The sequence below is a fragment of the Polypterus senegalus genome, chromosome 17 (assembly GCF_016835505.1).
Source record: "Polypterus senegalus isolate Bchr_013 chromosome 17, ASM1683550v1, whole genome shotgun sequence".
NCBI classification, from domain to species: Eukaryota; Metazoa; Chordata; class Cladistia; order Polypteriformes; family Polypteridae; genus Polypterus; species Polypterus senegalus.
Window position 1 is genome coordinate 9671419 of NC_053170.1, and position 24555 is coordinate 9695973.

Consider the following 24555-nt stretch of genomic DNA (forward strand, 5'->3'; position numbering starts at 1 on the left):
CCTCCACTCCACAATACTCATAAACTAATAAACAATACAATTCTCAATAATCAATACTACAAACAATCTTCCACACTCCCAGACGTGTTGTCCTCTGCCACCCGACTCAGCTCTCTTGTCTGGGATTTCTCAGAGTCCTTTATAGTTCATGACCCGGAAGTGCTTCTGAGCCCTCAGTCCACGTGATTATCCAGCACTTCTCTTCTTCTTCATCCCGGAAGTACGTCATTTCCACTGTCGCTGTGCCTAAGACGTACTTCTGGGTTATAGGGAAAATAGCAGTCCCTGCTCCTCCTGCAGTGTCCCCTGGAGGTCCCTATGATATCCCCTGTCCATGATGTTCTGCTGGACCTTGGGGCACCTCTATGTTGTAAGAAGGGCTCCACCTGGTGGCCTGGGGGTTTTGGCTGGGATGAACAGCCATATCCCACAATATATATATATATATATATATATATATATATATATATATATATATATATATATATATTGTGATAAGAATGAGTCGGAGACATCATAAAGATTTGGGGCAGCCACCCATATAATTGAATCGGCTGCAAAAGTAGTTGTAAATAGCACAATGTGCTTAGTTCGGAGTCCAGAACAGAACTGCCTGTACTGAGGCAAGATGGCAGTTTTAAAGGGCTGGAAGGGAAGTGATGTCATCTATGCCGGAACTGGGAGTGGTGTCCTTGTGCCCGGAAGTGACGTTATCCTTGGGGCCGGCAGGATTTCCTGGAAAAGGTCTGCAAGGGACTGAGAGAGATAGTCAGTACACTCCGCCACCCCCTGGCCTGGTGTAGAATTACTAGTGTTTAGGCCCTTCAGCTGGTTCCCATGTGCACGTGTGTGACAATATATATATATATATATACTGTATATATATATATATATATATATATGTATGTGTGTGTGTAGTGAAAGTAGCAGAGGTCGAGCCATCAAAAGTGTTGAGGAACCAGCAGACCCCCATTTAATGCAGAATGAAAGCAGGCTGCTGAGTGGTCCATCTCAGTTGACTGGAGTGAAGATACTGGCTGTCTCCTTCCAGTCCCGGGTGGTTTTAATATGCTGGCTTCTGGAAGGGGTAGGTCTTCGTGGTAGGGACCTGGAAGTGCCGTCACTCATCTTTTGACCGAAGTTCCAATGAACTGTGGACTGAAAGAGATGTGTCATTAACTACTGTATATAGACACATACATGTACAGTATATGTACCACTGTCTTGCACCTGGTACTGTCAGGATAGGTTCCATCAACCATCTTTTTCTGTATGTAGATAGGTACATTGAGAGAGAGAGAGGAAATAGAAAAATACAGTGTAAACTTAACAGATATGAAAGGCGCCGTATGATAGATAGATAGATAGATAGATAGATAGATAGATAGATAGATAGATAGATAGATAGATAGATAGATAGACTTTTTTACATAAGGTCAATAAATTAATTAATATTGTTATAAGGCACATAGGATGATAGCTGAAAGCCACAAGGTAACAGATAGATAAATGACATTGTACAAAGAGCTTTATTTGTCCAAAGAGGTAAGGTTTGACTAATAAAATTATTAATTAATAATAAATATTATAGGATATGACAGAATGACGGATGAAAGGCACTATAGATAGATAGATAGATAGATAGATAGATAGATAGATAGATAGATAGATAGATAGATAGATAGATGTGAAAGGCACTATATAATAGATAGATAGATAGATAGATAGATAGATAGATAGATAGATAGATAGATAGATAGATAGATAGATAGATAGAAGGCACTATACAATCGATAGAGGTAGTTAGAACTTTATTTGTCCACATGGGGGAATTTGGCCTTTTTACAAAAGGTCAATAAATAAATATTATATTATTATGACAAAACAACAAACTCCTCTCAAATGCATACACCAGAATGACTCCAAAGAAGGAAAGCTTCTCACTTGGCAGTTATAATCACAGTGAGGCACACAGGCATGCATACTCAGAGTGACAGGACTACACATTTTCAACTATAAAAGCAAAAAAATAAACGCATTACTTCTATCTTTCTTTTTTCTTTCTTTCTTTCTTGTTTGCTTTCTTTCGTTCTTTCTTGTTTGCTTGCGTTTGAACTTTTCACCGTTTCTCACTTTTTTAAACAAGTCCAGCCTATAAGAGCTGGCCGCGCTCCTCCCCGGACGCCCAAAAGCCACATATATATATCTGAGAAAAAAAAGTAAAAATCTGTCAGCACATTTCGAGCCTCCTGAATTCCGCTGAGATTCTCTTTGAAAGAGCTCTGCTGCTGGGCACCTCCGACAACCACAGGCAAGTGGCTTACTAAATTACCTTCAGAAAGGCGATCGAGGGCAGCAGTGACCAGTCGCGTTGCGCACACGTCCTATTCTGTAGTTAAACAGATTAACTTTTAAACATTTCCTTTAGTGTTCTAAATGTACCGGGCAGTATAAAGGGAGATTTTCTATGAAACTCTAACACAGATTCCACGTTACATTGCTTTTGGTTTGTAGGTGTCTCGTTTGGGATTTTTTTTTTTTTTTTTCATATTATTTTTAGCAATGGTAAAGAGAGATAACGCCTGTTTCCCCACAAAAGCGACCCCGTCTCATAGTGAAACGCCGAGTTTGCTCATCGCTGTTCTGAGCGATGATTGTCTAAAGGTTGCTTATCTGACCACATTAAAGACTCGAATTGAAAGCAACGAATGGCGAAGATAAATACAATTCACGCACAGTTAGAGAGATGTGTAGATCTAAAAAAAGTTGTTTTTTCTAATTGTGTGACTAGTAGGTGTATTGTGTGCATTTTAGTTTGTAAAGTTGTAGGCTAATTCGTTGCGTGAATCTGTCAAATGAAAGGGTCTGAGTCACCGATGGCCAAAGGAGACACTTTGATTTTTTTTTGTGAGTTTTAATTTTACAAAGAAAGGTAAGCGGAGACGCATTTCTGGACACTTCATCCTAACTATGCCACCACTTTGTGAATGTTCTTTTTCACGTTTAGTCGAACGTGAGCACAGTGGATTAAAGAATAACGGAGCGGCTGCTCCCGTGCAACTCCACGGACCTGCTCGGCTTGGGGCTATCATGTTCTCGCCGTGTTCCACTGGGCTCTGTTTGTGCATCTTCGGTTTCCGCCAACATCCGAAAGAAGGGAAGGTTAACTTAATTCTACAGAAACTTTTGGAAAATAAAATAATAACAATACAAATACAAAGATAAACGGAAGAGGCACGACGTCTCGTTTTATACCTGGTCTTTTGCAGCTCAAGCCGAGTTTGATCATTTTTATGCACAACACCTTTCATATTTTTATAAAGTGCTTTTCATAAGGAACCCAATAATAAATTATTTATTAAATTATATTTATATTATTAAAACGGATACGCTCAAGGACATTTATTTCTATAACAAACAAAATAACAAGAAATAAGTTAAAAATAGATACAAATGAATAAATGCCTTACCAACATATTAGATAAGAATAAATCAACGGGCACTTTCACAATGAAAACGAACAGAAAGACGCGCCGTTCACCGAAGTCAATCACTGCGCATTTTATTTCTAGTGCGGTGTGTCCACACCAGAAAGGAAGGTGAGAAAATGGGTCTGCAGAGCGACGCCATCACTGCTGGTCAAAGCCCATTTGGAGGCGTAGGTGGGATGGATGGATGGACGTCCCCCCTCGTTGTCTATAGCGGGAACTCGCTCCCCTTAACTCTAATAAATGGCTATCCGAGTGGCCGCCTATGTAGTTTAATGGATTGTGCAGCACTGGATGCACTAAAGGTTCCTTAAATGGTCATATAGACATCTGTTTCTGGTTTTAAAATGATTCTCGTATGCATACAGTCACACGGGATATGTGCTCAGATTTTCTTGATCTTCAACATCCTGCTCGCCTATACTAAACGTTAAAGATTTCTATTTTGACCAAATATTAGGAACCGTATTAAAACCCAAAGAACCGCAATTTTATGTGCGAAGATCCCTTCACGGAATTAAACGATTCTTTGTCGAGCTCTACGAGGACCCACACCACCCATGCCGTTACACAATTATACAGAACATAAAAAATGGAAACACCACAGAAGGCTCTGGAATATTTTTACAGGGATGGTACTTTTCAATTTGACTGGCGTCCCGTCCAGGTCTTTTTCTTGCCGCAATGGCTGCACTCGGCACCACGTATCGATCGGGTCCGGTAATTTGACGGACTGACGCACGGACTAAGGCGCTGTGTGTGCTGCACTGAAATGAAAACCGTCCTTCAAACCCTCAATGCCCCCTTCTCTCTCTCTCTCTCTCTCTCTTACAGTCAGTAAACTGTATGACACGGGGCCACCTTGGAGCGTGTTTTAATGCGGGGTCGCTTCTCCCTGACCTACGGAGGATGTTTTTAAGTTCTGTATCGAATAGTACTTACGTTAACTTTGGTTTTACTTAGCGAATTCTAGTTACATTAACTTAAATTTGTTATATGTCACACTGACACAATTTATGTTGAAGCAAAGCAGTCAGATTATTTCAAGAAAGGCACCGTCCGTGTCAGGGACTGCTGTCGCTCACGTATTTTGTTATTCTTACTCAGAATTAATATTTTTGCAATTCTCGAAACACCGTAGTCTCATTTTCCCCGTGCACAGCTAATTTGTAACAAACTCAAGTTTTATTGACATGATTCTCCCATTTTTGCATAACTTCTGAAACGTTGCATAAAGCTCCGCCCCCTTTGTTCATCACGTTCCGAAGCATCTCCACACAACTGAAGAGTTGGAAAGAAAGTTAAAGACTTTGGGTAAAGCGATTGTTTCCCCAAATGCCATGTTTTTTGAGTTGCGGAAGCCGATTTATGATATATATATATATATATATATTTTTAATACATATCGCCCACCCCGCATCAGAAAACGCATTTTTTTTCTTGCTTGACAAGAAGACAATGTAATTAATGTCAAGGTTATATAAACAATGCATTGTTTTTCTGGTTAATTGTAAGTCTGACTAAACGGGGGGTACGGGAATCCCGCACGCTTCTGGTCAAATGTAATAAAGCGCATGCTCCCAACCGTGATGTAAAATGGGCTACGGTATGGGACAACAGGAGAACAGAATGCACAACCGAATTACGAGGGATATCCAGAAATACTGCTGCTGAAGAACGGTGGAAGGAATGTATTCTGTGAAGCTGTCTTCATGTCCTCCATCCCGGAACTAGGATCATGCAGTAAAGTGTAAGCGTTTTGTTGTTGATGAGGTGGGGCTATAGGTTTTAAATGTTTATGTTTTGTTGTTCATGCGGTAGTAAATTTTTTAATCATATTTAAAAAACTTAGGCTGGCAAAAAAATAGGGTATGGGATGCCGGTGGAAATGTGACCAGAGATATATGTGGTGGGTACACTATTGAAAATCCTGCGCTCCTTAATAGCATTGTTCTTTACTGGGTTGTATGGTTTTATTGCCTGACAAGGCACCATTTCATTCTGGGAAAGCTTCTTTGCATATATGACGTTGGATCTTTGAGAATGTGGGAAACAAATGAAGTCTTCAATGTATGATAAGCTACCTATAGCAGGGCACTCGCATAAAAAAACCGAACTTAACCTGTGTGATTGTATGCGACAGAGAGCCCTTCTCAAATCAGGAGCAGCTGGTGTTTCACAAATCTGTTGCCATCTACTCATGGCTATTTCTCGAGAATGTTAAGGATCTAAATGATAAAGTCTGTTTCTAGAACCTCGAAGGGTCCGTTGGAAACTAAATGACATCGCTCTCAAGAACCGCCTTCATTTTTAAGAGTAGAGTTTGGAAAAGGTGTACAGTATAGCAGGAGATTCGCTATATTCACCTGCTGTCAATTCCCGTTTTCAACCTTGGATGTTCTATACAGGTTCACTGCGCCGCCAATAATTCTTTAGTATAAGCTGTCAGTAAAGTCTGTAAAGTCCTGAGGAAATTGGCCCAAGAACTTTTGCCATCTCCTGGAGTAGATACCCACCTAAGAGTTACTGCATCAGCCAACTCCTGAGGATCGCCCGACTCGTAGTATTTTATGTGAAGTTTTCTCCACTTAATCGTTACGAAAGACTTCTCGAACAAATCCCTATCTGCCTCAAGGACTCGTTATATGAATTCCAATCCAAGAACATCTCCGAAACTTAATCAGTGTTGCGTCCGTATAAGAGATCATGCACACATTCACAAATATACATTATGTCATTTATACTATCGTACCCCATGGTGTAAACAACTTTTGAAGATATGAATGGCATGGATTTGTATTTTAATAAACAATTATTTGGACATCTCTTCTTTCTGTGTGTGTACTTGCCGGACAACCTGTGGCGATTGCGTTTATTATACTTAATCTAAAGACAGTGATGTCACAAGTTCCATCCATCCATCCATTGTCTAACCCGCTGAATCCGAATACAGGGTCACGGGGGTCTTCTGGAGTCAATCCCAGCCAACACAGGGCACAAGGCAGGGTGCCAACCCACCGCAGGATACACACAAACACACCCACACACCAAGCACACACTAGGGCCAATTTAGAATCGCCAATCCACCTAACATGTCTTTGGATTGTGGGAGGAAACCGGAGTGCCCGGAGGAAACCCACGCAGACACGGGGAGAACATGCAAACTCCACGCAGGGAGGACCCTGGAAGCGAACCCGGGTCTCCTAACTGCGAGGCAGCAGCGCTACCACTCCTGCCTATGTCACAAGTTGAGTCAAATTATTCAACACCTCCGTAACAAAAGGAAAAGATAGATAGATAGATAGATAGATAGATAGATAGATAGATAGATAGATAGATAGATAGATAGATAGATAGATAGATAGATAGATAGATACTTTACTAATCCCAAGGGGAAACATGCGAGACGTAAGGATTCGCAGCTGTTCAGGAAAGATGGATGCGTTTGTGAGTCTTGGGGAATGGGAAATAAGGCATTTACTGGGATTTTTTTTAATCGAAGGTAAATGTTGCGTCCAGTATTTTAGAAAGATGACGATTTGAGTTAAGAAAAGAGAACATGGGAATATGAATATATTCAACAAGAATATCTTTTATATATCTTGGAATGTCATTTATAATTCTTTTGCGAGTGATGATTTAAGTTTAAGTGAGAGATTTGAGCAAGGAAAGGTTTTTGTACTGTGTAAATTATTTTTTTTTTTAATAAAAATAATTATAATAACTTGCTTACTTTATGCGGAAGTAAATACTACACGCTTAAGTGACCTTTTATGTTCTGATGTATTATTTAGATCGAACCCCTGCCTACAATTTTAATACATTTAATGTTAAATTGAATTGGCTTACATGTATCCAAAACTGAAAACAGTTAAGTTTAGTAAAAGGGTTTCAGTTACTTTGATTAAAGACATTCAATAGCTTTAACTGTGTTATACTGTCATAACACAAGGTGAATGCATCGACCCAAGAAAGAATGTTTAATTTTAAAACGACGCAAACTAATTGTGAGGAGCCACTGCCCAAGATAGAGCTACGTTTATCATTTTTTTTTTTGAGGTCACGAAGAATTAACCTCATATCCCAGCCTCCTTTAACCTATTCACCATTTAACATACATTTAAAAATAAAAGTACCAAAATGAATCCCCGAAAGAACCCTGCATGTGAAAGTTTCAGAAATACTTTTTTGTAATTTTTTTTTTTTCAGTAATTTCAAAAAACACATTTAGGAATGTTTGAAATAAGAACAGATTATCAACAAGAACATCTCCAACTGCGCCCGACCACCTCGAAATCGGAAGGTAGCTTTGATTGAAATTCGAGGTTCCATTTGAATTTACAGATGATGATACATTTGTGAAATACCAACGGGTTACCGGTTTTAAAACTACTCCTGTGTATACAATAACACAGCCTGAGTGATGTGTGTTTTTTGCTAATAGCTTACTGGACATTAAAGATTTGTTTTATCCTCATATTAGGAATTTCTTCAAAGCAAGAAAAAAATGTAAACAACCCTTCTCAGAATCATTAAGGAAACACACTAACCCAGTAAAGTGCCATTAAAGGACCAGTATTCGGACTCGGGGCGCTGTTCACCTTGCCACCGTGCCGCCCGTTAGTTCGGTTAATGGCCGAAACTGGCCCATCCTGTCACATCCTGTCACTGCGTGTGCACGTGTATGTGTGTGTGTAGCGTCGCAGATAGAAACCTACATTTTTTTTCCATTGCATCCATTTGCATGGATAGGTACCACCGAAACATCAATTCAGTCTGTCGGGTTTTGAACAGAAGACGTGAATGAGTTAAGGTAACCCCCATTAATCGCGCTGCACCCTGACTGGCTTTTCCTTAAAAAATAAAATGAGTGAACTGGCCGTCTGATTCTGTTAACATATCATCCATTCATTCAACCATCTTATCCATTTCCCGAACTCTGCCTTTTCATTATAGGGTCGCAGTGACACTCGTTTTAACTCGGGAATATTGACCACAAGGCGGAACACGTCCAGGACGGGACGTCAGGCCATACATTAAACACAACCCACTTCGGGACGTGAACCCATGCATCTAAACTGTGAGTCCGGGACTTGCAGGGAATAGGACATCAGAGAAACCCTACACCAGTATAACCTGTCCACCTGTGCCATTTGAAGCCCAATTGTAGCCCTTTGGAGGTGAGGGGAGGCAGCCTCTCGGTGTTTATAGCGCGTAATCAGTACTAGACTTCGACGACCGGGTTGTGCTCTTCGGCGCCCAGTCTGTTACATAACTGGCGCCCCTTAAGGATTGAGTGATTTAGGCTGTAACTGCCATTTCATGTTTTTGTGAAGCGTCCAGTGCAGCGCCCGGAAACTTCACACTCTGGGCGGCTGCCCATATTGGCCCGTACCTAAATCCGCCACCCTGCACACTGGGAGTCTGTTCACTACGAACAACACCACAAACTGCAAATTCAGATTTTGTTGATGGTTCAGCCTCCTGCTAGGTCATCTATGTTAGACACTGATGGAAAGCTGGAACATTTTTTTTCTTTGGCTCATCAGAGACTTTTTTGTTTATTAAATATTTATGTCATCGTGGTGTTCATGACTTGTCATTGAGGTTTCCTCATACCGCCGTGCTGCTGTTTGTACGAGTGGCACATTCAGGCTTGAGGCGCACGATTTTTGCGGTTGTTTCAGTAGCCGGGACTGACCAAGAGGCTGCGAGGTTTGGGTGGGAGGTTTTTGGGGGGGTTATTGGGAGTCTGTTCTGGCGAGGAAAACAGGAAAATACAACACACAAAATATATAAGCTGAAACTGACCCTCCTCAGAATAAGCTGGAAACAGAAAACGCATCTGTTACTTTTACAGAATGTGCCGTTATGTGATTTAAGGATAGGCAACGTGCAAGAGCTTCATACCTAGGATGGTTCGTTGTTTATTACCAAATTAGTTGTGGCAAAAGATATCTATCTATCTATCATATAGTGCCTTTCATATCAATCTATCTATCATGGCTTTCACATCTATCTATCTATCTATCTATCTATCTATCTATCTATCTATCTATCTATCTATCTATCTATCATCTATCTATCTATCTATCTATCTATCTATCTACTATATCTATCTATCTATATAGTGCCTTTCACTCTATCTATCTTCTATCTATCTATCTATCTATCTATCTATCTATCTATCTATCTATCATATAGTGCCTTTCAGACTTTGATAGATCCTGTTCTTTAAATGACACAGGGTGCCCACTCACACCTGATTGGCATCCCATTGACTTGAATGTCACCTTCAAACTAACTGATCATCCGTGAGGGTCACATACTTTTGCCACTCACAGATATGTAATATTCAATCATTTTCCTTAATAAATAAATGACCAAGTATAATATTTTTGTCTCGTTTGTTTAACTGGTTACTCTTTATCTACTTTTAGGGCTTGAGTAAAAATCTGATGATGCTTTAAGTCATATTTATGCAGAAATATAGAAAATTCTAAAGGGTTCACAAACTTTCAAGCACAACTGTAGTACATTCTAGTAAAAACCTACCAAACGTTTTCTTTTTGATTATTTTTAAATGTCTGCCTCGAGTTCAGAACACAAAAACGGCATGGGAAGTAACACTTTGGCTAAGAGCCTAGTTTAAAACAGAAATGGGTGGGAGCAAAAGCCTACAGCTGCATGGGGTCCCCGGGACTGAGTTTGAAGACCACTGCATTACACAAATAGACACCTATTTATAGCCCATTTGTAGCATATTTTCATTCAAAACGTGAAGCTCAAAGTGCTTTACAAAAAGTAAAGGAAAAGTTACAAAGGGAGAAGGTAGATAGGAAAGGCACCATACTATACAATATCCTCCTATCTGTCTTTAAAGTATCCCACACTACATGATACTGTATTGCCAGGCTATGTGGGAGCTCTCTACTGGTTTATCTGCTCTGCACTTTATTCTCATTATTACTGAATTTCAGAACTGTCAGCTTATTGCTGAATTCCTCTGTTAACAACACTGGTCACTTTGTTCTGCTGCCCTTTTCTGCCTCACTTGTGTATCTCCCGGCTGTTGCACTGCAGTTTGTACTCAGTAGTATTTTTTCTTCTGTATTTTTGCGTTACTGCACTGTTAATCGTGCCTTCAATTGTTAGTTGATAGTCGTATTCTCTGAGGTATAAGAATTTAATCATTATACTTGTACACCTTGTATACTTGTATCCTCCCTGACATCAAATGTGGTGGCAGGAAGCTTTGGCCTGGGGTCAGTCGTGCACAAGGTCACCACAAGGTGCAAACGAGGAAGACATTCTGTAGTTTCAGTCTACAGGAGTTGTGAATGGAAGTACACTCTGTGTATATTACAATAAAGTTTGGATTGATAGACTGATGTCTATGAAAGGCACTATATAAAAGATATATGGATGAATAGGTTGATGCTATACAATTGGCGACTAGATAAGAAATGAAATTTATGACAGAGATGAATGAATAAATAGAATGACTGACAAATTAATAGCACTATATAGTAGAGGTCAAAGGCAGTATATAATAGTTAGATGTGAAAGGCACTATATAATAGTTAGATGTGAAAGGCACTATATAATTAAAGTATAAGTAAAGAAAAATGACAAGTATAGAGACAGATAGATAGATAGATAGATAGATAGATAGATAGATAGATAGAAAGGCACTATATGATAGATAGATAGATAGATAGATAGATAGATATGAAAGGCACTATATAGTAGATAGATAGATAGATAGATAGATATGAAAGGCACTATATGATTAGAGTTTAAGTAAAGGAAAAATTACAAATATAGATAGAGTACCTAATGGAGTTATTCTAGGCAGTTTTAATAAGTATAGTCTCTAAAGGTAAAATGGCAAACATCAGACACCAGTATAACATTTCCAGTTGTCAGATGGCCAGGGAGGAGAGGAAAGCAAACAGTCCAGGGGGTCTGAAGGCCAAAAGACCGGCCAGCAACACCACTCTTAATCCTCGACTGTGCCCAGACAATCCTGAAGCAGAGGGTCTCGTCAATGGTTGTGGCTGCCGTATCCTCCCTGACATCAAATGTGGTGGCAGGAGGCTTTGGCCTGGGGTCAGTCGTGCACAAGGTCACCACAAGGTGCAAACGAGGAAGACATTCTGTAGTTTCAGTCTACAGGAGTTGTGAATGGAAGTGGGCCGCACTACAGTGGTGCTACCCTGAAGCGCCATGGGTTTGTGTTCTGGTTAGGCCACCGTCTATGTGGAATTTGTATTCTCCCCATATTCCTTTTTGTTGTGTTTATTATTATTATTATTATTATTATTATTATTATTATTATTATTATTATTATTATTATTATTATTATCTTAAGGAATTAAAATAAATGAAGTCCTATAGCAGAGGGGTCAAACACAGTATACTGGAGGGTCAAAATGGCTGCAGGCTTCTCCATTAGTAACCAATCACTAACACTAACAAGGTTAGACAATAATGAGCTGCAAAGCGAGCTGACTGCGCCTACTTAGATCATTTTTGCATCTGTGTCTTTTATATAATATTTGTTTAAAATAAAAATAAAAAACTCAACCTCTGAGAGTTTTCATCTGCCGGGGTCTGAAAAGCATTTGGTGTGATGATATCTGAAAGAAGAAAATCAGCTTTGGAAATGACTGGTGTGGTAAAATGAGATCTATAACAAAGCCGGAGATTTAAATCATGAGTTTCATTAACAAATAAACAAGAGCAAAACTGTGTGACTTCACGGACTGTCTAAGACCCCTGAGGTATAGCTGGTCATCTGTAAACTCGCTTGGCATCTCTTTATTGTTTGGCTGCTAGTTTAGGCAAAGAAAACCAATTAGGTACATGAAAAAAAAAATATATATATATATATGGTGTGGTTATTAATGAAGAAATTGGCAGGAACAAAAGCCTGCCACCACAGGTGTCCCCCAGTATATGAGTTTGACACCCCTGTGTCCCTGGATATCTGTGGACACGTCCTCACCCCCTACACTTTTAGAAACATTTGTCCTTTTGTGACACTCTCATTTCTTGTGTGGTTCTTCATTGCTTGACAAAGAACCATCTCATTCTATGAAGGATCCGTCACAGAGCAGAAACCTTCATACACAGTCCGCAGAGACACGGGGAGAATATGGAAACTCCACCCGCGACACGAACCATCAACTGCACCGTAAGTCACTGAATACATTTGTCGTGTATTTTCACTGTAAAAAATTGTAATGTAATTAACTGTTAAAACAATGATTTTAAACCGATAAATGCACATACATTTACATTTAAGTGGTGTTTTAGCCTTCAATATCGTTGAATTGTTTCAATGTCCGAGACTGTTTTATAAATAATTGATGTATTGACGTAAAGTCACAATGGCACAGAATTCTATATTTGCATAAAGAAGAATATTTGCATAAGAAACGCCCTCTTTGCCGCAACACTGTAAAATATTCCTGCTGATCCCTGCACTGTTGCACTGTGGGTAACAACAACAGTTTAAAGAACGTTCGTTTGTAATTCTTCATGTGTGCAGAAGGTTTATTTTATCTATTTATTAATTTATCTATTTATTTGTTTTTATTAGCTCGTAAGATCCTCATTGTTGGGGACTCGAGTGGCTGGACCAGGCCAAGGGGTCGCCCACGTAACACCTGGCTGCTACAGATTGAGGGTCATTTCCGGAGGGTGGGACTGGACTGCGTGTTTGCCTGTGGGGGTTGCCAACCGGGACCCCGAGTTGTTTTGTTGTGTAGTGGGTGCGACAACGCACTGTACAAGTGCATGCTCCCCAACTTGACTTGACTTGACTTGACTTGAAATCTAATTTAGTTAGTTTAGTTAATGGAAATTTGTACGGTAGAGTTTTGATAATTCTGCGCACATCTGGTCAAATAAAAGACCACCCTGCATTTTTGACGAGTTCTGGGGCCGTTGGAGGGAGGGGCTATGCAACGCCACTGGGCAAGTGACATCAGCCAGGGACGAGTCTCCAAAATAATGAGCTGGCATTGCATTATCTATAGCAGTAGCTCCTATAGAAACGGTAGGTCTGCGCAGTCGCACGCGTTTTCCAACTAGTGCAGCAAAAGGCAAGCAGTTATTTTGAGGATTACCGAGAAACCTCAGAGCCATGTATAGAACAAAGTATTCATCCATTGTGGCGCTCGGCGCCGATACTACAGTATCGCACCCTCCGGACACCAGGGTACTTCAAGGTGCGCGTGCCCCCTGTCCTCAAAGTCTAATGACACTGAAATTTCAAGTGCTATGGACACAGAGGGCGCTGTTTATGTAATTCAAGGGGCGCATGCTCATCAGGACCTTTCCGCAATAAGTCCGCGCTATGGACACATCTTTCATTTTTTGTTTCTATTCATGCATCCATTATTCTTCTTAACCTGCTTATCCATGGCAGAGTCACGGGGCTGCTGGAGCCTCTCCCCTTACTTATATGCAGTGCTTGATGGGGGCCAGCACTTGTTTTACAGGCTGCAGTTTTTCGTTTAAACAGTTTCGTGATTTGTATCCAGGTCAGCCCGGTAGATAATGTGACCAAATATTTAAGTATATGGCTTGATAGTGCTTTCATTTAAGACAAATCTTTATCATGTGTTAGAAGTTTTCATTTTCTGAGAACATTGTCCATATGTGCAGTGCTTAGCATTCAACAGTACAGTGATTCGTGTGGAAGGTACCAAGTTCTGCCCGTGCCTTTGTGGTTGTCCTAAACTTCTTTCCTCCTACATGCCTAAAGACGTACAGGTTTGTTTAATTGGCGACCACATACTGTACTTGTGCCCAGCGCTGATTTGCTCTGCCAACCCACGACCCTGCAAAGGGTTAAGCTGGCAGGAGAATCGCAATGTATGTGTAGTTTGAGTCAGGACGCTTCCTAAAAAGTCACAGTGCCCAGGACTGATCAAAAGCTGCCATCCCCATTGATGATCATTTATCACAAGGCAGCTGTCGCATGGCAAACAAGTCAGTAAAGTCTTGTGATCTTAAAAAAGAATATATAAAAATATAAATTGATTTTTTTGAGAGATTCAAACTTAATTCTAGCAGGTTGTAAATATGACAATTAAGCAATCCGTCAAGTGATACCACAAGACTGGCATATTATAATCTTTGCACAATTTGCCAGGGTGTTTCCGCATGATTTATGGTGTAACAGTTATGCTGTCATAAAAAGTAAGTGTGTGAATCATTTCCTATTGCATGTGGGCGGGGCTGCGTTGGGACCAATCAATCCTGGAGGGGCGTCTCCTCATTTTAGGACAGGTGCGCTTACAGCCAATCATGACGGGTCTAAAGCCTAGCGGCGTCAGGAAATGGTTGGGGATATAGTAAACAGGAAAAATAAAATAAATACATATATGTACATGAAAACTACAATATAACAACTTTATTTATTTATGTATTTATTACTAAAGTTAAATGCCTTGTTATTTACTTTAGGCATTGCTTATCATAAAATGCATTATATAACAATTTTCTTTTTTTCTAAAATTAAATGCTTTTGTTTACTATGGGTATTGGTTTCTGTGAAAGGCACTATATAATAATTTCTTTTCTGACATTAAATGCTTTGTTATTTACTTTAGGAACTACTTATAAAAGGCATTATATAACAATTTTTAAAGTTAAACACTTTGTTACTTTATGGTATTGTTTATCGTGAAATGCACTATACAACAATTTTCTTTCTTTCTTTCTTTCTTTCTTTCTTTTTTTCTTTTTTAAATTTATCACGTTGCTATTTCCATTGTTAATTAATCAGCTTTATATCAATGTATACGACACCACACGTTCATTTTGCGTCTTGAGAGGCCGATACTTCTCAGGGGCGTATTTATAGCTTTAGCACTGATTATTTTGATGTGCCCCCACCCCCCACCCCCCATCGGTAATCCCGCTAAAACCTCCTCGGTTGATTCTACTATTCGAACACTGATGTCAAGGCGGTGTCTCCCCCTTGTAGTTTTCCGTGGTTAAAACATGGGGTGGGGCCGTATGGGGGGTTTAGGGGATTATTTGTTGCACACAGGACACGTCTTGATTGTTAACCACCGGGCCAGATGAACAGATTGCAAGATTTAATGAAAAGGGAACTTGAGCTGCGCTTCTGTGCAGCACACGGCATTGCGTAACAAGGCATAAACGTAAATTAAGTCCATTACAATCTGCCCAGATCTTTTTAAATTGCGATCGCTTACTTTACATTCTTGCCTTTTTTCTGTTATTCTTGGTTACATGTGGGTTTCACCGAACGAGCAGTTCTGTTTCGTTTTTTAAGGCCCTCCGTAAAAGTTCACTTGGTGCACAACGCTCTTTAAAAGGTGGCATTACTCGGTGGTACACAACTTTGTATCGTTCGGTCGCGTTATAGCTATGAGACGGTACTGACGTACAGATGCAACCTTTAGTTTATACGGAGTGAAGAGCCACTTTAAAATGATTAACAATTTGGTAAATATACGGTGCAATTATTTTCAGATTACAGTCGGACTGCATTGTTCATGGGTTTGCAGGATCAAGTCGAAGGCAACGGCTAACCTGGGGACCCTGAGCTATAAAAACTTGCGCGTTCCACTAAATTGTGTGCAGATAAAATCGCAGAAACTCGTTTAACTTCACAGTGGCCTCAAACAAAAAGGAACAACCAACTCTATACTTGAAGTCACTTACACGCCATCGCGGAGTGTCAGTTTAGATTTCTGGATAGCAAAAGGAAACGGGGTTATCTCCAAAAAATGATGTTATTATTTATGTCGAGTTTTATGCAATCACGAAAGCGCGTCATATCGCTCTTTCACTAAACCCACGCACATTTACAGTAGGAACGAGGCCAGGGCTCCTTATTGTTTCAATAAACTTCTTTCTTTCTTTCTTTCTTTTTTTAAATGCTTTATTTACTTTAAGTATTTCCTATCATGAAAGGCACTATTTGAAACTTTTCTTTCTTTCTTTTTTCTTTATAAAATGACTTTTAGCCCATAAACGTTTATTAACCAGTGATGTTTAAACGAGACAGTCTGTACAATCAGGAATTAGGAAATCTTTTTTTTTTAGTGATTTTTTTAATGATTGTTACTGCGTTACACAGTGTATGTTAAAAATCTAAATGTTCCTTTCTTTCATTCTTTCTTTCTTAAATTAAATAGTTTTTACTTTAGGTGTGGCATATCATGAAAGGCACTACATAACAGTTTTCTTTCTAACTTATGTTGAATGGTTTGCTGTTACTTTGCGTAATGTTTTTTTATGAAAAATATATTTTTCTTTCTTTCTTTCTTTTGTAACATATTAAAAACATAAATAACGGGTTTTCACAGATTTTCCTTTTTTTACATAACGATAACATTCAGTGCAAGTTTTGTCGATTTTAATCTTTAACACGCAACCGTAAAATATGCATCTGTCCTTAAAAATGTAAACCGCAAGCCCCGGATGTAACGATCCGGTCTCTGCCTGTGTGATTGTTGCACGCTCTCCTGGTGTGTATGTGTGATTTTTTTTTCCTGATCTTCAATTTTTCTATCTTTTTGACACGGGTGTGTAGTCCAGGTGAGCTGGAGTGTGCGCACTCAGTGTGTGCGCGTGCGCAGACTGTCGTCCCGTCCCGTTCGTATTCTTAATAAGCCAACTGAAGCCTGAAATGAGGCGACTACGTCGGCTTCTTTCCGGTGGCCCTACTATTCTTAAGGATTTGAAGCAATGAAGATTTTTTCCAACTAACCAAAAGCGCAACTGGGGATTCGTCAAACCCCGAAGGTCTTCTTACTGATGGGATACTCACCTGGCAGACACCACAACAGCACCGACGTCCATTAATTACAGTCATTCTGCAAGCTCAGCTCATTTAATATCATTAATCTGTCGTTTTGCCCCTATGATTGTTATCACGATGAATATCAATTTATTAAAATATGCGGCTGTTACTGTAATTTAAGTTTTAGTCGATGTCCTATGTGCAGATCTTCAAAGATCATGTCGGAGTTAACTTCTTGTGATATTAATCTGCCATTTTTGCTCTTTTGAAGCCGCAGCTGCCGGCTCCTCATTGCACATTCTGTCATTTTTCACTTCCTTTTCTCTTTCCTTTACTGTCTTGTCCTCCGAGCGCTCTTGCGGGTGGGAGTCCGACGGGCTGCCTGCGGTTGTCGCCTTTGCTGCTGTTGTTCAGCTGCCTTTTGAAGTCGTGGGTATTGGAGGGCGTTGTGCGTTTCAAAGTCTGGCGGACATCGACGCCAAGGTCTCAGTGGAGGATTTCACCATCGGTGCGGTTTTTAGAGTGAATGAAGGTCTGCCTGCCTTTCTGTGTACAAACTCTTAAAAATAAAAGTGCCAAGAGCGGGGCGATATGGGAACGAATTTTGCTTTCTAAAAGAACCACCCATATGAAGGACCCAGAAGGACCGTTGATTTATTCAGATCCGAAAAAAGGTCTATAAATAGACGTGAATAGATGAGAGAAGATTTGTGACATCCTAGAGGCGGCATTGGGGGTCTGCGGGGCCAACTGACCAACCCCACGCGGGGCCGGTTACATCAAATTCTGTTACTGGTATCCGCACGGATTTAATAAAAATAATGTTAACACACACCGGATTTTCTCATTACAGTATTGAGCTCATTTTTTGCAAGATAGCACGCGGAGTTTATTAAAATATAACTGGAGAACACGCGGATCTCAAAAGCGGGGCCCCCCTTAGGCGCGGTCGCCCTACTTGCCACCCCCAAACGCCGCTTTTAGACAACCCGATGCATTTCTTCCTGATTTGAAAAGGCTTGTCGTAGGACACCATCGCACTGGCTGCGCTTAGTATACATCAGGGGTGTCCAACTCCGTCCGGGTGGGCCACAGTGCCTGGACGTTTTCATTCTAACCATCTTTGCCGCTTTTGCTTCTGATTAACTTGTTTTGCCTTCGTTTTAATTGACGCGACTCAGACCCCCTTAGTTGTTTCTTTTTCCTTAATGAGCAGCCAAACAATAACGAGACACAAAACAACCTGAAAATAAAGAAAGGTGAAGGTCTCGGTCATGTTGGTCTGCTCAGGTCACCAAAACATCTTAGAAAAAACAAAATCATCAGTCTGCTGAGAGCAGCAACAAGTCCTGATAGTCAATAATTAACAGCAAGAATTGGCTTCTTATTAAGAAACTGGTTGGAGTGAAATTGGTTGGAGTTTGACGTTCACATTTAGCTGTCGGCTCATTTCTCATCTCGTTGTCATTTAATGAAGAAACGAATCAAATCAGAGGACCGAATCCTTAAAAACAGGGCTATGAAAATGAAGGGAAAAGGAGTTCATTATGTGAAAACTGATCGCTGATTAGGAAATGTTGTTGTTTTCAAAGCCCAGAAAACCAATTTCTGCAGAGAACTCACCCCAGAATGAAGTGGCTCTTAGTCAGGCAAGAGTTTAACCAGGAGCCATATGTGGAAGAAACATAACACACACACACATTTATGAGGAAGACAGGAAGAGTTCAATCGATTAGGTTTTTATTTAGTCACAGATGAGTACCTCGATTCTACATTGCAAGGCAGAAGAGCACAGTTCCATTTTTCGATTGGCTTTTTATAATTTCTTCTTCCTCCCTCTTACCCTTACTCAATCAAAAAGCATAACATCGTTTACTTAAGCATTTTATTTTATTACACTAATAGGCCATCTGTTCTTTTTTTTTTTACTTGTCAGATAGACCCTAATGAAGGACAGGTCATCTTTCCTGTGTCAAATTGGCCCTCGGTCAGCTTACTGCACCCTGTCTTATGGCAGACGCCTGTATGAATAACCTGCTGTTAGAGCACGGGTGTCAAACTCCAGGCCTGGAGGGCCGCAGTGGGTGCAGGTTTTCTTTCTAACCCTTTTCCTAATCAGTGTTCAGTTTTCTCTGCTAATTAACTTCTTTTCCTTCTATTTTAATAGCTCTGTTTTTAAGGATTAAGTCTTAAGTATTAAAATGGCAGCTAAACAGAAATGAGACGTGAAACGAGCCAACAGATGACCAGCTAAATTGGGCTTTCAAACTCCAACCGGTTCCTTAATGAGAAGCTGATTCTTGCTGTTAATTAAACCCGTTATTCAATTCCACGGCTTGTTGCTGCTCTCTTTCTGCCACAGCAGACATTTCCAAAACTGTTGCTATTCTGTTTTTTTTTTTTCTAAGAACTCCTAAAATGTTTTGGTAACCTGAGGAATCAACCTTACTGAGACCTTCATCTTTATTTTCAGATTTTGTTTGATGGGTGCAGGTGAGCTGGTCATGTCCTGCTAGTTTTATGTCTCATTACTGTCAGACTGCTAATTAATTTAAAAAACAACTAAGGGGCCTAAGTCAAGCTAATTAAAGCTAAGACTAAAGTTAATTAGAATCAACAACTGGTTACTAATTAAGAAGATGGTTAGAATGAAAACCTGCAGCCACTGCGGTCCTCCAGGACTGGAGTTCGACACCCCTGCGTTAGAGCAAAACGGCGTTGTCAGCTCTTAACCCTAAATAGCTTGCAAGCATTTCATTTTTCTTTCACACATGCAACCCAGTAAAGTGCCATTAACAACAACAAGATTTATTTATATAGCACATTTTCATACAAAAAAATGTAGCTCAACGTGCTTTTACATAATGAAGAATCATCCTCTTTAATAAAACCCCTGTGTGCGTCCAGGTGTCCGTGTGTGTGTCTTTTGGTGAAGTGCGCATGCGCGAGGCTCAGCGCGACCCGCACAACCGGCATCGTGAACGCACACACACTGGAAGCTGAGCACACAGTGAATGGCGTAGCCGCGGCCCGCATGATAAGCAAATAAAGGACAGCATTGCTGGGGAGAGTGCTGATTGGGTAGTCGCGGCCGCGCACATAAAATCCAATTGCTGGGGAGACGCCACACATACTGCCCCGCGCATGTTTACTAACTAACTATCTACTAACAACATGCCAGCCAAAAAAAAGGACACGTCAAGTAGGACAAAAGACACAGACACTCAAATCCTATATAAGCAACATCTCCTGGAAGAACAGCCAGCTCAGCAAGGAAACATCGACAAAAGAAAGGCTGAAAGACAAAGAAAAATACGAGCAAATAGATCGATTGTAAAAAAGAAAATGAGCGTCAGAATATTCCCCGTATTGATTTGGCTCCATCCTCTACTAATTTACCCTTTACCATAAGAAGGCGACAATTTCCAGTTACATTAGCCTTTGCCATAACAAATAATAAAGCTCAAGGGCAAACCTTAGAAAAAGTTGCCATTTACTTGCCAGAAGCAGCATTCAGCCTCGGTCAGTTATATATCGCATTATCAAGAGTTAGAAGTTTTCCAGATGTTGTTGTCAACGTTGTAGATGGTCCTGAACAAGAGTGTTTACAAAAACTGTTGTCAATAATGAAATTTTATTGAAAAATTTCCTGAGGTAAAAAAATAAATACATTTTCCTAAATATCTTCTTCAGATATTGTGTATTACAGATTGTTATAAAGTTTTACACTAAGGCAATATTAATTACACTTACTGTGTTGTCATATACGTTTGTATTTTATTTTTAATATTTTACTTTAGGCTTCTTGCAAAAATATTTTTAACAAAAAAATTCAGACAACAAACAGAATGAGGTCAAGGTCCCTTGCCATTTAATATAGACTGTTCCTCATAATGTTTATGCACTACTGTTCTAGCGGCCGTTATTGTAACGGGCTTAATGTCTAGTAGAAAAATAAAAGACACAGTAAGAAAAATAAGTCAACATTAATTAACACAGAATAAGAGTAAGGTCTGATGGCCAGGGAGGACAAAAAAAAAAAAAAAAAAAAAACTCCAGACGGCTGGAGAAAAAAATAAAATCTGCAGGGGTTCTGAGTCCACGAGACCACCCAGCCCCCTCTGGGCATTCTACCTCACATAAATGAAACAGCCCTCTTTGTATTCAGGGTTCTCATGGAAGGACTTGATGATGATGATGGTCATGCAGGCTTCTGGCTTTTAGTCCATCAATGTAGGAACATCATGATGCTTTGAGTAGGTGGTGGTGGCGCAGGCCGCCACCACAAAGAAACCAGTATAATTAATTATAATTATAATTAATTAAGGAACCAGTATACTTGTAAGAGTGCAACTGGAATTCCAGTCTTTAGCAGGGCACAAACACACTGGGCCAGTTGAAGTGAGTAACCAAACCAACAGGTGGTGCAGCGAGTAGAGTCCTGAGTCCGAATCCTGTGCCTACCCTCATTTGAAAACATAAGTCCTGTTTCTTAACTGGGTGGTGTGGCCCCTCATTGACAAGGCACCATTACACACGGTGAGGCGTTACTTACCTGCACACAGAGAGGGTTCTTTGGACTTTAAAAAGGATAAAACAGAAAGGCTACCTAGCAAGATACTAGAAAACCTGAGCTGAGCCTGCATGGTTGTGTGCAGCGAGTCTCCTTTAAGGATCACGAAGCCACTGGGGTGTCCCAAATCTGTTCTCATCTATTCATGGTTACGTATGGAGCACACTTTTGATTGGATATCCTTTATTTCATCCCTGAGAAGAAATTGTCTTAGAGGTCAGAGTGCAGGATCAGCCATTATACACTCAAAAAAAAAATCTTCTTCTAGATTTACTTAACTGCGTCAAAAATCTCCACAAAACTGAGTTGCGTAAACTGTAAATGAAAGTATTTAGCGTTGTCTCCGTAAATGACTCACACTCAGTCAACACAATGTGGTCAAGTTTGGACAAATAAATCTTCTTTATATTCAGCAAACTAAACTAACACCATCTCAAACACTGTTTTATGTTGCTGGGTTTAATAACTCCAATATATATACACTCGGCGGCCACTTTATTAGGTACAACCGCTAGCTAATGCAAATCTGTGATCAGCCAATCACATGGCAGCATTTCGTCAAGATGAGCTGCTGAAGTTCAAACTGAGTATGAGAATGGGCACTGCCAGGGGGTGCTGTAAGTGCAGCTGAGTCCTTAGAGAAGTGCAGCCGGAAGAAGGTCAAGAAACGACTGGAGCAGTTCTGGGTGCGCAATAAAAGGAGCCCCCTTACCACCAGTTGGTGAGCCAGAGTCGTGGGGTGGAGGACAAAGCTTGCGAGGAGGAGTGGAGGCAACAGAAAGAAAGAAAGAAAGAAAGAAAGAAAGAAAGAAAGAAAGAAAGAAAGAAAGAAAGAAAGAAAAAGAAGGACCGTATTGTGTTGTCTTTTGCTGCTTTCTGTACTATGCTGTGTAGAGGGGGGCAAAAGACAAACGCGTCACCACCCTTTAAATAAAGGTGTGCTGTTTGGCCTGATTTGTGACTCAGCCTATCTGCGTCAGGGTTTGGATAGCGGCACGCCCCCTGGTGGTCCACACATGTCAATATGGCCCAAAATCCCTGAAGAATGGTTCCAGCACCTTGTTGAATCTGTGCCACGGAGAATTACGGCAGGTCTGAAGGCAAAAAAGGGGGTGGAGTGGGGATCCAACCTGGGACTCGCAAGATGTACCTAATAAAGTGGCCAGCGAGTGTCTATTTTTTAGTAGTATGAGATAAACGGCGTCACTTTACATAAAAGATACGTTACAGAAGAAGTGCCCTCACTTAGCTGTTGATGACAATACTAATGAATTACATTTTGTGTAAAAAAAGTCCAGTCTTTATCAACACTATGTGTAGTCATTCAGTCTTTATTTAGTTAGTCAATAACTGGTGTCATTCTGCTTGGCTTTTCTCTACATTCATAATGGCTAACACAGTACAACACCCAAGTACTTCATATAAGCTAATCAAGTTAAATTTTGATTGATGGCATTCTCGACATTAATTAAATTGCGGTTTTGGAAGCAAAGAAAAAAAAAATGCTTCTCTGATAGGGTGGGCGACGTGTATCAAAAGCAAGGCTCGTAAATGAGCTTCCACAACCCGACAAAATCCACGGCATTTGGGGGGAAAAAATCTATAATTTACTAAAAGTCTTGTAACTTTTTTCATTCCAACGATACAAAGGTGCGGCGATCGCTCGGAATGTGTTGTCAATAAAAGGGGCGGAGCTTTATGCAAAACATCGCACTCTGCGCAAACCTGGGATAGTCGTGTGGGTAAAGCTGGACCCATTTTAAATGAAATGAGCGCAATTTGACTGTGTGTCTGTTGGAAGCAGATGATCTCATTGTGTTGTTTCAACATAAATGAATTGTGTGGTGGCTAACAGGTTTAAGTCAATGTAGCTAGAAGAAGGTACGTAATCCGAGAAAACATCATTATTTTAAATTAAAGTTAGGTGCTTAAAGTGAGCATCCCTGATAGTTAATTTCTTTGAGTGCTATATAGCGCCTTACGGATCTAAATAAATAAAAGGTTCTTTCTGGGACCTCCATATGGATGGTTCCCCCCTAAGGTACCGCTCTCCAGCATCACTTTGGAAGCATTAATGTTGTCAGTGTGGAGTTTGCATGTTCTCCCCGTGCCTCCTCGGGTTTACTTCCCACAGACCCAACGACATAAAAGTTTAGTTAGACTGGCATTGCAGTAGACGTGAGTGGTCCCTGCGATGGACCATCATCCACCATTGTTTCTCCTCTTGCGTTTCAAGCTGCACTGATACAGCACATTTCGGGCCATTAGTGGGTCACTACACCAAAAAGGCTGAAGAACTCTGATCGAAAGAACCGCTCGCGTGAAGGTTCAAGTGATAACGGTGTCATTGTTTAGATCCGTAAAACAGTCAGCCATTTTCTAACCCGCTTTGTCCTGCACAGGGTCACTGGAGTCTGCTGCAGTCCATCCCTGCAAGCACTGGGCACAAGGCAGGGAACACACCCTGTACTGGGCGCCAGTTTATCACAGTAGGTCCATAACAGGCTCCATAAATAATCACAAATAGACAGATTTGTCACACAGGGCCTTCTTAATAGCATCATAAACCCCCCCAAAGGGCAAAGTAGTGCGCTGGGGCCCCAGTTTGGATAGCAAAACAGAAACATAGACATTGGAGACACAGTGGGACCCTGTGTTACTGTGGCCACCGGCCAGTGCCTGTTGTGACCATACATTAA

At 40.5% G+C, this 24555-nt stretch overlaps 1 protein-coding gene across 1 annotated transcript in view; it reads left to right on the top strand.

Moving 5' to 3' along the window:
* Positions 1-2247: 2247 nt before the first annotated feature.
* LOC120517938 (C-C chemokine receptor type 7-like) overlaps positions 2248-24555 on the top strand; it is a 36889-nt gene continuing 14581 nt past the window's right edge. Inside the window, exon 1 of the mRNA XM_039740463.1 lies at positions 2248-2311. The gene's annotated coding sequence lies outside the window, so the exon portion shown is untranslated. The remainder of the gene's footprint in view (positions 2312-24555) is intronic.